General features: G+C 47.1%; 1 protein-coding gene across 2 annotated transcripts in view; it reads right to left on the reverse strand.

The window, feature by feature from the left end:
* The window catches only part of STC1 (stanniocalcin 1), a 27,163-nt gene extending 15,435 nt beyond the window's left edge, over positions 1-11,728 (reverse strand). The window contains exons 1-2 of one of the 2 annotated variants that reach the window (XM_043536520.1): positions 11,538-11,728; positions 9,336-9,467 (exon numbers count right to left, since the gene is read on the reverse strand). The gene's annotated coding sequence lies outside the window, so the exon portion shown is untranslated. The remainder of the gene's footprint in view (positions 1-9,335; positions 9,468-11,537) is intronic. The other variant, XM_007065494.4, reaches the window with a different exon arrangement.
* Positions 11,729-11,960: the final 232 nt, after the last annotated feature.

Consider the following 11,960-nt stretch of genomic DNA (forward strand, 5'->3'; position numbering starts at 1 on the left):
TGCACGTCGGCGTCTTTCAAACAAATGAAACTTCTTAAAAAGACCTTCAGGAGCTGTGACACTTTCGCCTCCCTCCCCTCCCCTTCCCCCTTTCCTTAAACTCTGCCGTTTGACACAACTTGAAAGAGCCACACAGCTCATTCAACAAGCTGGAACTGCAAAGGGGATGGTTGTAAACTAGGCACAATGAATGGCTTTGCCTGTAAGGGATAGATTTACATAGAAGCAGGAGATTAGGGTCCAATTCCTACCACGTGCAGAGCCCTCTCCACTCCGCTGAGACCTAAGGATGTTCAGAACCTTGCAGGAAGGGCTCAGGACTTTGCAGGATCAGGCCCTGAGTTTGCACTGTCCAAAAGCCTTGATACACAGCTAAGAAACCAGATATTGGGCCATATCCTCAGCTGGTGTAAATCAGCATAGCTCGATTGTCTTCACTGGAAGGACACCAATTTAAGCCAGCTGTGAAGCCTGCCTGCATCCAATGAAGTGGGCTGTAGCCCACAAAAGCTTATGCTCAAATAAATTGGTTAGTCTCTAAGGTGCCACAAGTCCTCCTGTTCTTTTTGCGGATACAGACTAACACGGCTGCTACTCTGAAACCTGGTATTTTTATGTATTTTGTGGGCCAGATGCTAGACCTGATTCACCACTCTCAGTGGTGTAAATCAGGAGTAGCTCCTCTGAAGTCAATGCAGTGACATACTGGTGTAAAATTGTAGTGAGAGAAGAAGATAACCAGGGCCTTTTAATTCTGTGCAACAGGCATCGACATGTGGCCTGCAGAGCAGGAAAGTGGCTAGAAATCACTTCAACTTCCAGTGAGGTTTTCGGACTCTTACCATAGCTTCTAGAGCAGAGGTGGGCAAACAACGGCCCGCGAGACCCTCCTGCTCGCCCCCGGCCCCTCCCCCGCTATTCCCCCTGCCCTGCAGCCTCAGCGCAATGCTCCGGGCGGCGTGGCGGAGCAGCAAGACCCTGGGGCAGCACAGCTGCAGAGCCTGGCCTGACCCAGTGCTCTGTGCCGCGCGGTAAGGGGGCAGGGCGGGTTGGATTAAGGGCAGGGGAGTTCGGGGTGGGGGTGGTTGATGGGTGGTCAGGGGATGGACAGGGGTTGGGACGGTCAGAGGGCAGGGAACAGGGGGGTTCAATGGGGAAAGGTCCCGGGGAGGCAGTCAGGAAGGAGGGGGGGTTTGGATGGGGCGGCGGGGGGCAGTCAGGTGCAGGGGTTCCGGCAGCGGTCAGGGGATATAGAGAAGGGGTGATTGGATGGGGCACGCGTCCTGGGGGGGCCGTCAGGGAACAGGGGGGGTTGGATGGGGCAGGTGTCCCGGGGGGGGGGGGAGGGGAGCACGCCCTCCTCCCCTAACCGGCTCTCCATACAATTTTCGAAACCTCATGTGGCCCTCAGGCCAAAAAGTTTGCCCGCCCCCGTTCTAGAGTCTGGATCTGGGCCCATAAACCTGGTAACAAAAAACCAAAAATATTGATTGTTTGCCTTGGGATTGTTTTGTATAAAGAAAACCATTAATCCAATCTCTGCTTTAAGTGCAAAACCCATTGCAATTTTACACCAGTAGATATTTGGTTCAGACACAGTTGTTTTATGTCTAACACCGGGTAGCGCTGTTATATGGGGAGCATGTACCAATTACACACAAACAAATTAAACCATCCGAAAGAGCGAGCTCCATGTGTACCTTTTCCTTGCGATTCCCTGATTTTACACTGTTTGGAAATAAATAAAAATTAAAAAAAGCATGCGTCTATTTTAGACTGTTTCTGACAAACACAACACACTGCTAGGAGCGCCCATTCAAAATAATCCTGTATTCCTTTTAATCCTATGCTGTAAATCCCAATGACATCTTTTAACAGGATTTTGATTAAGCCCAAACGTATTTTACAGACTGGAGGCTGCCTAAAAGCCATCAGACGTTTACATCTTTCATGACTCGATCTTGCAAGGAGCTCTGGCTTGATCCCGTCAATGGGAATACTCGTGTGCTAAAGTGCTCTGCTTTATCAGGACCAGACTACTGTCAGCACCAAACCCTCGCACACTACTAGCTTGGACTGGATTGGAACTGGGAACACAGGACCAGACATTGATATCCTTACGCACATCAAGCGGCATCTTTCTCCATGAGTAGAACTGTTAATTTCAAGGGGGCCCATTCCAGGAGGCAGATGATAACTCAACAGGAATAAGGGCAGAAGAATCTGTTCCACAGAAGAGAAAAAGCTCTCTATCTGCAGCCATATGCACAGTGTGTACTATTGCAAAGCTAGGGGACAGTGGTTACAGCTGCTCCTGGGTATGCTCAGGGATAGGGAGCGACACTGCACCTTGGAGGCCAGCCTGGAAGGCGCAGGCTGAGTGTGGTGTGGATTCAGCGGGCAAGGCGCAGGGGTCACTGGCTGCAGCAGGGATGGGTCCCCAGGGATTGCCGACGGCGTCTGGGATCTCCCCATCTCCTCCTGTGCTGGGCTCAGTGACTGCTGTGCTTGGGAACTGCTCCACTCTTGGTGGGTGACTCAGTTTTGTTTCCTTGCTCGAGGCTGGAGTTTTGTTGGAGAAGAAACTTTGAGCCAGAAGCCCTGGTGGCACCATGCTCGGTCGTACCATGTGAAAAATTTCTGGGGTGCCCCTCATTCTATGAGCAAGCCCATCCCATCTGACAAGGAATAATATTATCTAAGCAGTGGAGGAAGAACAAGGGCCAGATTTCGTCCATAATGACACAGCTGTAAATCAGGAGTAACTGACGACAATGGAGTTACACCACTGTGAACAGGGGTAGAATATGATCCCAAGAATGAGGTCGGGAGATTTGGTTAGAAAAAGTAGGAAGTTTTGAAATTTTGACATAAAATTAGGGGAGGAGGGGCTTTTAAAATCTTCAGACTTTTTTCCCCCCTTATTTTTCCAACCAGCTCTAGATATTCACTAATGGGCCTGAACCAAAGTCCATTGAAGTCAATCGTTCTATTGTCTTTGATCAGAGATTCGCATTGACTTCAAAAGGTTTTGGATCAGGGCCTTGATCAATGGCGATTCTACTTATGCCTTGTTCCAGGGCAGCAAAATCTCACTTGTCTTGTAACAAACATTCTGTTTTTCTAAGTCTCAGCGGCTGATGATACGGACAAATCTTTTAAAACAAAAATTTAGATAACTGCCTTAATCAGACGGGGGAATCTGACTAAAGCATAAAATTAAATACTTCAGAGCAAAGATATTAGCACATTAATATGGAGATTCTTCTCTTCCCTCCAGCCCCAACTCCTCTGAATGCCTTAGCTCTGGATGTGCAATTTGCATTGGAAAATGTAGGAGTCACATAGCATTAACAGCTGTGAAATTGGTGTCATTCTTAAAGGTTAAAATAAACCCAGCTATTTCCCCAAGCTGCCAAACATTTCTTTGCAAGATCTACGGACAGGAGGGCCCATGAATCATAAATCTGCTTTATTCACTGCAGAGACGACCCTGCAAAGAGCTGGTCTACCTTCAACTCCAGTTTATTGGGAGACAAGGGCGTTCGCGGCTCAGCACCTTGCATGAGTCAGGCAAGCAGGACTTAGACCAAGGTGTACGTTTTAGTTTCATGGCAGCTCTTTGAATAGGAAGTCGCGTGACAGCCTCGCTGCTCTGTGCGTGAGAAAGTCGCTCGAAACCATTCTAGCGGGTAGTTAATGGAATGCATTTTGCAAGTTTCATTTTTGATTTTTGCTGTAAAAAGTTACAGCCCCTAAAGGATAACCAACACATTTAACATGAGAATTGTGCTTTCCCCCTGATTCTTCAGTAGCCAGAGAATGTCACCCTGAACAAGCACATCAATTTCCAAGCCTTAAGTAATGCCCTGTCTTGTTAAAGAAGGTAAGTTAGGCCAGTGGTTCTCAACCAGGGGCACACGTACCCCTGGGGATATGCAGAGGTCTTCCAGGTGGTACATCAACAAATTAGGTATTTGCCTAGTTTTACAACAGGCTACATAAAAAGGTCTAGCGAAATCAGTACAAACTAAACTTTCATACAGATGACTTGTTTATACTGGTCTGTATACTATACACTGAAATGTAAGTACAATATTTATATTCTAATGGATTGTATTATTATACAGTAAAAATCAGAAAGTCAACAATTTGTCAGTAATAGTGTGGCTGTGACACTTTTGTATTTTTACGTCTGATTTTGTAAGCAAGTAGTTTTTAAGGGAGGTGAAACTTGGGGGCGTGTGAGACAAACCAGACTCCTGAAAGGGGTACAGTCGTTTGGAAAGGTTGAGAGCCACTGGGCTAGGTGACGAGAGTCACAGCCAAAGCCCACTGAAGTCAATGGGAACGCTCCCCGCATTGGAGCCGATTCTGTGTAGCTCTTCACAGCAGGCCCAGCACAGAAGGTGCAACCCAGAGGAAGCAGAGGCAAAAAGGGACTTTAATCCACCTGCATCTGGGGCTGGCTGAGAGTTAATGAGACCCCTGGCATAAACTGAAGTAGTCCTGGAGGTTGCTTTAATTTAAAGAAGCTGTAAGCAGCCAGACTACGGACTGCTCTGTAGCTCTGTGCTATCGGCCCTTCGCTCCCTTCCGCCCCCTAGTCCTACCCTGGAAAACACACCTAGGCTGGTGGCTAAGAGTGGGACGGTATCCCTCTGCAACGCCTGCACTGAGAAATTCTCCCCCAGGACCTTGTTTAACACCTCCTTCACCCCCACTGGAGTCGTACTTGGGGGTGAAGCTTAGGGAGGCAGAATGGGGTCCATTGACTCCAGTGAGCTGTGGGTCAGAACCTTGATGCTGAAATGGAATCTCGCACAGCAGGGAAGAGCAACCCAAAGGGCTAATTTTAGAAGGGGAAGAAAAATGGGGAAATGTCATGGAAAAAAATGCATCCCTTTTCTCCCCGTTAAAACAAAAAATCTATTTTTTTCCCCCTGTGGCTAGTCAAAAACTGGGACGAATAAGGTTTTGTGAAAAATCTGACCCTGTTCTTTTCCTAAATTTGAGCTAATGGGGAAAATGGTTCTATTCCCCTCTCCTGCCCCAGAAAAAACTTGATGAAAAATGGAAAAACTAAATATTTTGCTTCAAAGTGGCACCACAACACCTCATGGGAGCTGTAGTTTGCATGCTTTATGCCCCCATTTTCCCCTGGGGTGGGGGTGTCTCTGGCTGGACTACACCTCCCTTGACGCATCATTTTCTCCCCTTTTGATGAGCAGGTGCTCTCAAAGGAGCCCCTCGCTCTTTTAGTCAAAAAAGACAAACAAACCAAAACCAGTTTGCCCCCAAAAGGCAAGATTTCAACCAGCCCTAGTCAAAACATTGTACAATTCTATGACCAGCTGCGGTTAATTTTAATAGCTGATCATTCAGAGAGGTGACCGAATGCCTGTGAAAAAGTTTTTTAAATGGAGCAGAGAATCAAGCCCATGGTAAATAATGTTCCTGATCTGGGGTTTGTTTTTTGGGTTTTTTGGGGGGCGGGGAGGGGGAGGAGCAGGGGTATTAATAATTCAGGGATTTTTTTTAGTTTAAAGGTAGGCGGATAAACAATGACCTGGTAGCTCAGTAAACACTATGTTAAAAAGAAAAGGCACTTAATCCACCAAAGTGTTCACTATAACCTGCGAATTAGTTTGTCTGGGAAGTTTTAAATTTTTTAATAGCTGTCAGAGTAATTTGATGGAAAGCCGTCATCACATGGTATTTTAGAAATCCTGTAGGAAACTAGCATGGAAAATAGAACACACAATTCATTATTTAGGAGAGGATCAGAAACAAAGAATATAGATTCAGTGGAATGGTGTCAGTTTCAATGTGAAAAACACGTTTTTTGGGTTTATTTTAAAGGAACAATGGGAACACAGTGAATTACTGGGGGGACGCGGGGGAAGGGGAGAGGAAGATTTTTCTTTTTAAATGGATGGGTCAATAATAGGAAAGAAAAAACATTCATTTTTAAATGGTTGGGATACATATTTAGTAAAGGACAAAACCCACACGTAAGGAAGACGCCATGCATGCTTCCTTCAGAAATCAACCCTTGGGAAAGTCACTGATGCTGGGAAGTTTTGACATTACTGTATGATAAGATCTAATGTGGAAGCATCATTCTGTGACTGAAGTATTTCCCTGTAACTCAATTTCCAATTTGGCCACAGACTCGCAGCGCGATCTTGAACAAGCCACTTAGGGTAGGTCTACACTAGAAATAGTTGCCAACAGAACAGTGTTTGTTAGGGGAATGATTTTGTTGGCGAAAACCCTTGTGTAGATGCCGTTATACACACAAAATGGTGCTTTGTTCGTATAATTTATTTTGCTCGCTCAACTGGTATAAGCTATACTGGCAAAAGCACATTTTTGCCAGCATAATGACTCTACATTACATCAGTCTGCTGGTATAGCTACACCAGCAAAACTTTTCTCGGGTAAACTCGGCCTTAATTGCTCTGTGCCTTAGTCCCCGATCTGGAAAAACGGAGATGATAATAAATACATAATAATAAAGAAAGGAAGTATTACCATTATTTTTTGCATTGCAGTATTTAGGAGTCACAAGCCATGAATCATCACGCTAGGTGCTGTCTGAACACAGAACAAAGACAGTCTGGTTTGTCAGACCTAGTGCCTCTTCCGCAGCTCAAGGGAATCTTAGCTTGTAAGCCCTTTGGTGCACAGATTGTCTTATTTATATGTTTGTACAGCACCTAGCGCAACGAAGTCCCGATTTTAGTTGCAGCCTCTACTGTAATACAAAGAACGATACTGCAAAAAAAAAAAAGATATGCTTGATGTATGCTGTTCCCTATGTCATCACTCATCAATCCAGGATACTATTTGTGAAATAATAAATACACCAAACCATAGAAGCGTGTGGCACTTGTGTGGAATGCAAGAGTGTTGGTCCAGATTTACACCACCATAAAGAAAGATCCGAATCAGGTACTGAAGCTTTTTGTTCCATGTCCTCACCCAGCCTGCATCCTTGAATACACATGGCATTCCCATCTGTCACTGTGGATTTTCAGTTGTGAACACTGCTAAATAAAATGGGACAGCAAGGAGTTGTGTGCGTTATCTGGGTTACTGTCACTGGGGTTGTGGTCCAATAAGAAGATGCTTAGCTTGACAGCCACGCCAAAACAATGAGAAAGGATTGATTTTGTCAAAAAGGCAAGCCAGCATCTTTCCCCCTGCATCAGCCTAGTGGGCAGTTCTGTATTTGTCCGTTGTCTTTTACGGGTCTGATTTGCATGGTGAATGTCAGCACCTGCTTATGCAAACTGGCAAGAAAAAGGACCATGGGGCACTTTGAATAATTTAATGTGGCTTTTAAGCTTAGAAAAACAAAACCGAACACAAATAGGGGAAAGCAGATTCATCTCTGTGCCAATGCAGAGACCGAGGGGAGGTGGTCAGCACCTCTCCTTATCAGCGGCTATCGGAGCCAGTTTGGCTCCTGGTCCAGCCTGGGGGCTGCCCTCAATTATGCCTCTGCTACAATAGCTTCTTTGGGCCACCGAAGGGGAGCAGAACACAAGGATGCAGGAGTGATCTGACCATGCTTCGCACAACCCTGATCCACCCCCTCTCTCCTCCAACCCAGCCCTGTTCTGCCCAAAATGCCTCTTGCCCCCAAGGCTGCTCTGGAGACAGTTCAGGTTGGTTCCTGTACCAGGGATATTCCCAGAAGTGGGAAATTCTGCCAGTCCTAAGGTCCCTTTGCAGCAGCCTAGCTGGTGTAAAGGGAGTATATAACAAGGATGAATCTGGCCCATTGACTATACATGTATATGATCAGGAGAGGCCATGATCCAGATAAGAGACAAGAATGTGTGTCACCAGCAGGAGGAGGGCCATTGAGGTGATGGGCAGGTGAGAGTAGATATTTTAAAATAAGTAATGCTGTGCTAAGGGTACTTCAAACAGAGACAAAGTTTGAACCACAACCCTCAGGTCTGGATTCTCACCATGCCCCCAATCTTCCAGAAAACTGGTGGTTTTGTTTGGACATTTGTTTGAACTCTCCAATCTGCTCCATTTAACTGGGGAATTTCCCAAGTGCAGCACTCTCACCAACTCTCAGTTTTATTTGACGTTTTCCTTAAGGCCCCAGCTCCTGGATTCATGTGATTACAAGAACATCACAACTTTCGTTTCAAGGTAAGCTTCTAGCCCTCAAGGTTGCAGAGAAAAGTCTTAAAAGGAACCCCAGCTGTCTCATTTAAAAAAAAAAAGTCTGATGATTTTGGAGCATGTGGTGGGGAGGGCGGACACTGATTCCTAGACTTGCTGTGTATTCATCTTCCTTTTTTCTGAAGCTGTCTGGTTCTAGATTGGAATGCTCTTATGACCTATCCAGTTTTATGTTGTTCCAGTGGGTCTGGAATATGTTGCAAGTGCAGTCTCCCTTGGCATAGTCAGACACTTCCACTCCAATCTGGAACCAGATAGCTTCAGAGGAAGGGAAGATGAATACACAACAAGAAGTTAATCAAACCTTTTCAAATGTTCAGTGTGGATAAAATGAGATCTACATCCAAGCTTTTCAGGTTCACCCGTCTCTCATATGAATGCTACCTGCACTTACTAAAGACATTCGCTTCCTCTGTGCACACTTCTGTGTTTAGTAAGATGTGTTTCTGTTTTCATAAAATGAAGCAAAACAGAAACATTATGGAGCACTAAAGGGCTCATGGACTGGTACTGGATTTAAGAACCTTCTGCTTCTATGTTGCTGATTCAAATCCAGCCTAGGTCGGTAGAGACCAGAAGGTACATTACCATCGCTGATAGTTATTCAGTGGCCCGCGTCAAATGGATTTGTTGAATCTCAGACAAGTGCCTCGTGGACTGGGATCTACATCACAGAAACCACAACTGGTGCTAACAGTTGGCATCTTGTCAGCAATCTAAGCTGGACAGAATGGGGCTCAGAGACTGAACTGGGGGGTAGCTTGGGGCTGAAGAGCAACCTCTGAAAGTGCCGCATTTGAGACCAGAACTCAAAAAGCTCCTGCAGCTAAACAGCCTAAATGACTCCCTCCTCCTAACACAGCCTGCACCTCAGGAGCCCGTCTGCACACCAAAAGCTGCAGGTCTGGGCTGTCCGAACAAGGGACAAATTCTCCACCCTACCAATGGGGAGTGGAAGAAAGATAGGAGGGAGGAGCAGCAGGAGGAAAGGGAAATAGAAGTCCAGAGAGGAGAGAGGGAGACCAGGTGAAGGGACAGGGAAATACATAGGAGTAGGGTGACCACTAAGTTGACTCTAAGACATGCACCAAAATGGCATTTGCCTATGAAGCCGTTACACCTACGTACAACCCTGGGACAAACTTCCTAAAGGGGATCTCTTCAGATCGGGTGTGGGGCGACGTGGGAAAACTCCCGACACCAGCATCCACGCTTGTGGTTTGTAAGTAGAGTTCTTCCCTGACTCAGGCTGGCACCTTACATTTAAAAATAAAACAAACAAACATAGGAGTCAAACAGGTTTTACAGGGTCTGGTTTTCAAATCTCTGTGTTTCCCGCACAGGCACCGAACACACTGGCAAGGCCTGCAGGTGAATATTAAACGAGCAAGGGGGGGATGTGTGCGTGTGTGTGTGTTTGTGAGAGAGAGGGAAGAAGCCGGGAGAGGCGAAATTAATGATCCAGATTAGCTGGAAGTCTAATTTACTCTTTGGTGGCTCTTTCTGAGCTAACCCTGGGAGAATAGAGACATTGCTGAACGCAGAAATCAATTTGCACAGCAGATAACACACCACCAGCCAAGCTGTTATCTTTTGAAAGAACAGCTCCCTTTCCAGTCCTAAATTAAGATCTGCCTCCAGATTGCAGTTACATCAGATGGGACCTAAAAATGGTGTGGCCACAAAGTAATTGGTCTTTTACAATTGTTGCTGATCTAGTAGTTGACTGTCATAAACTTTCTAAGATCTTGTTGGAACTGGGAATTCGCCCTAATTCTCACTCCTGCTCCGGTACAATGTGGGTGTACTCAAGGAAAGCTGTAATTTGCTCCAATGGAGCTTATCTCAATTTCAAACAGGGGTAAGCTGCACCAGTGTTAATACACGCTTGGCCTGTCTATACCAGGAGTTTCCACTATCTATCTAGATATCTATCTATGGGACGCATGTGACTCCTATTACGGTACTACCTGAAGGCCTCAATCCTTGTTTTTTAAAAATTTATCCTCACCACACCTCTGTGTCATAGGGAAGTACTATTACTCCCATTTTACAGGTGGTAACGGAGGCCTTGATCCTCAAAGATACTTAGATGTTGTTCTAGTGAGCACTGCAATGCCTAGACCCTTGGGGTACGTCTACACCGCAAACAGCAGCAAGTCTCAGAGCTCGGCTGGACAGACTCGGGCTCACAGGCCTTGTGTCACAGTGTGAACAATGGCTGGGTAGACGCTGTGGCTCAGACGGCAGCACGGGCTCTGAAACCCCGCCGGAGCCACACTGTTTGCACAGTGCTGCCGTGCGCGCCCGAGTCTGTCGGCCCGAGCTCGGAGACTCGCTGCCTGGACGTCCCCTAGGGCGGTGACCTGCTGCCTCACAGAAGGCTCAGCCTCAAGCGAGGCACCCGGGCTCCCCCATGCAATGCATGGGGAGAGTTAGGCGCCTAAGAAAGGGATCCCCAGAAGCCAACTAGCTGAGAAGGGAGTCTCCTAAATTAGCCAGGAAAGAAATGCCAGGACGGGGCAGGGACAGGAGAAAGACTTGGGCATGTAAGAGGCCGACAGACCAGGTAGGTGATTCCCTCCACGCAGAATCCGCAGCCACAAACCTTCCCCTAAAGTTAGGCACCTAAGCCAGGTCAGCCATTGAGGTACCCCAGGCCTGAGCAGCCAAATCCATCTGTCACTCTCTTCTGCTCATGCTCACTACCTTTCTCACGCACTCACCCTACATTTCCCTGTGCCCCCAGCTGTCCTTTGGACTGGTGCTGTGCTCCCACCTATTGGTATCCTGCAAGCAGCCCTCCTGCTGATGGGTCTGATAGGTAGGAGGCCTTAGGCGCTCTCAGAGCATGCCCACAGGATTGGGCCCCACTGGCAAAACAGACATTTCCACCCCCTCACGTCCCCTAGTTTGAGAACGCCACTTTGTGGCATCTGGCGCTTTAGCTTAACCTGGGGCTCTGAGCTGCTGGGTAGCTGTGGGGTTCAGGCACCTTTGCAAAAGGCGATTTGGGCATCTTTGGAATTAGGCAGTTTTGAAAGGGTCAGTGGCATCTCAAGACTGCTGAGAATCTGGGCCTAAGTGATTTGTCCCAGGTCACTGTAGTGGGGTGGCCATTTTCTGAGCCCCCCTCATGGTCTGGGTCACTTTGCAGGCACCCTCCTAGGAGCCTCTTACAAACTCACTAAGTTCAAAGGCAGCTCAAACAATTCCCTTCTGGGGGTCCAATTTATTGAGTCCTTAGGTGCACACTGGCCCTTTAGGCCCCAACCCCAGTTCCATGTTCCCACTAGCCTAAAACAACAAACAGAACACAGACTCACACAGTCTTCATCCCAGTTTCAGCTGGGCACAGCCCCTGCTTCCCAGCGCCTCCTGCCTGGAGTTTGCCCTTCTCCTCAGCCTCTCTCAGCTGGTGCATTCCCCCTGCTGAATCAGGGCCCTGCAGGAGCCTCTTTCTCCCTGCAGCTGCACAGACAGTTTCCTGGGCTTTCTGCGTTGGAAGCACCTGATTCCTCTCAGGTGCGGCTCATTCTGTAATCAGGGTAGGCAAAGCTCCAGGCTCTCCAGCCCCTGGGGCAAGCCTCCCTGTTACAGTCACACAGGAAATCTGTAAAAAGAACAGGAGGACTTGTGGCACCTTAGAGACTAACCAATTTATTTGAGCATAAGCTTTCGTGAGCTACAGCTCGCTTCATCGGATGCATTCAGTGGAAAAGGAAATCTGTAGTATAACAAGGAATTAA

This window comes from Chelonia mydas, chromosome 26 (assembly GCF_015237465.2).
Source record: "Chelonia mydas isolate rCheMyd1 chromosome 26, rCheMyd1.pri.v2, whole genome shotgun sequence".
Taxonomy (NCBI): Eukaryota; Metazoa; Chordata; order Testudines; family Cheloniidae; genus Chelonia; species Chelonia mydas.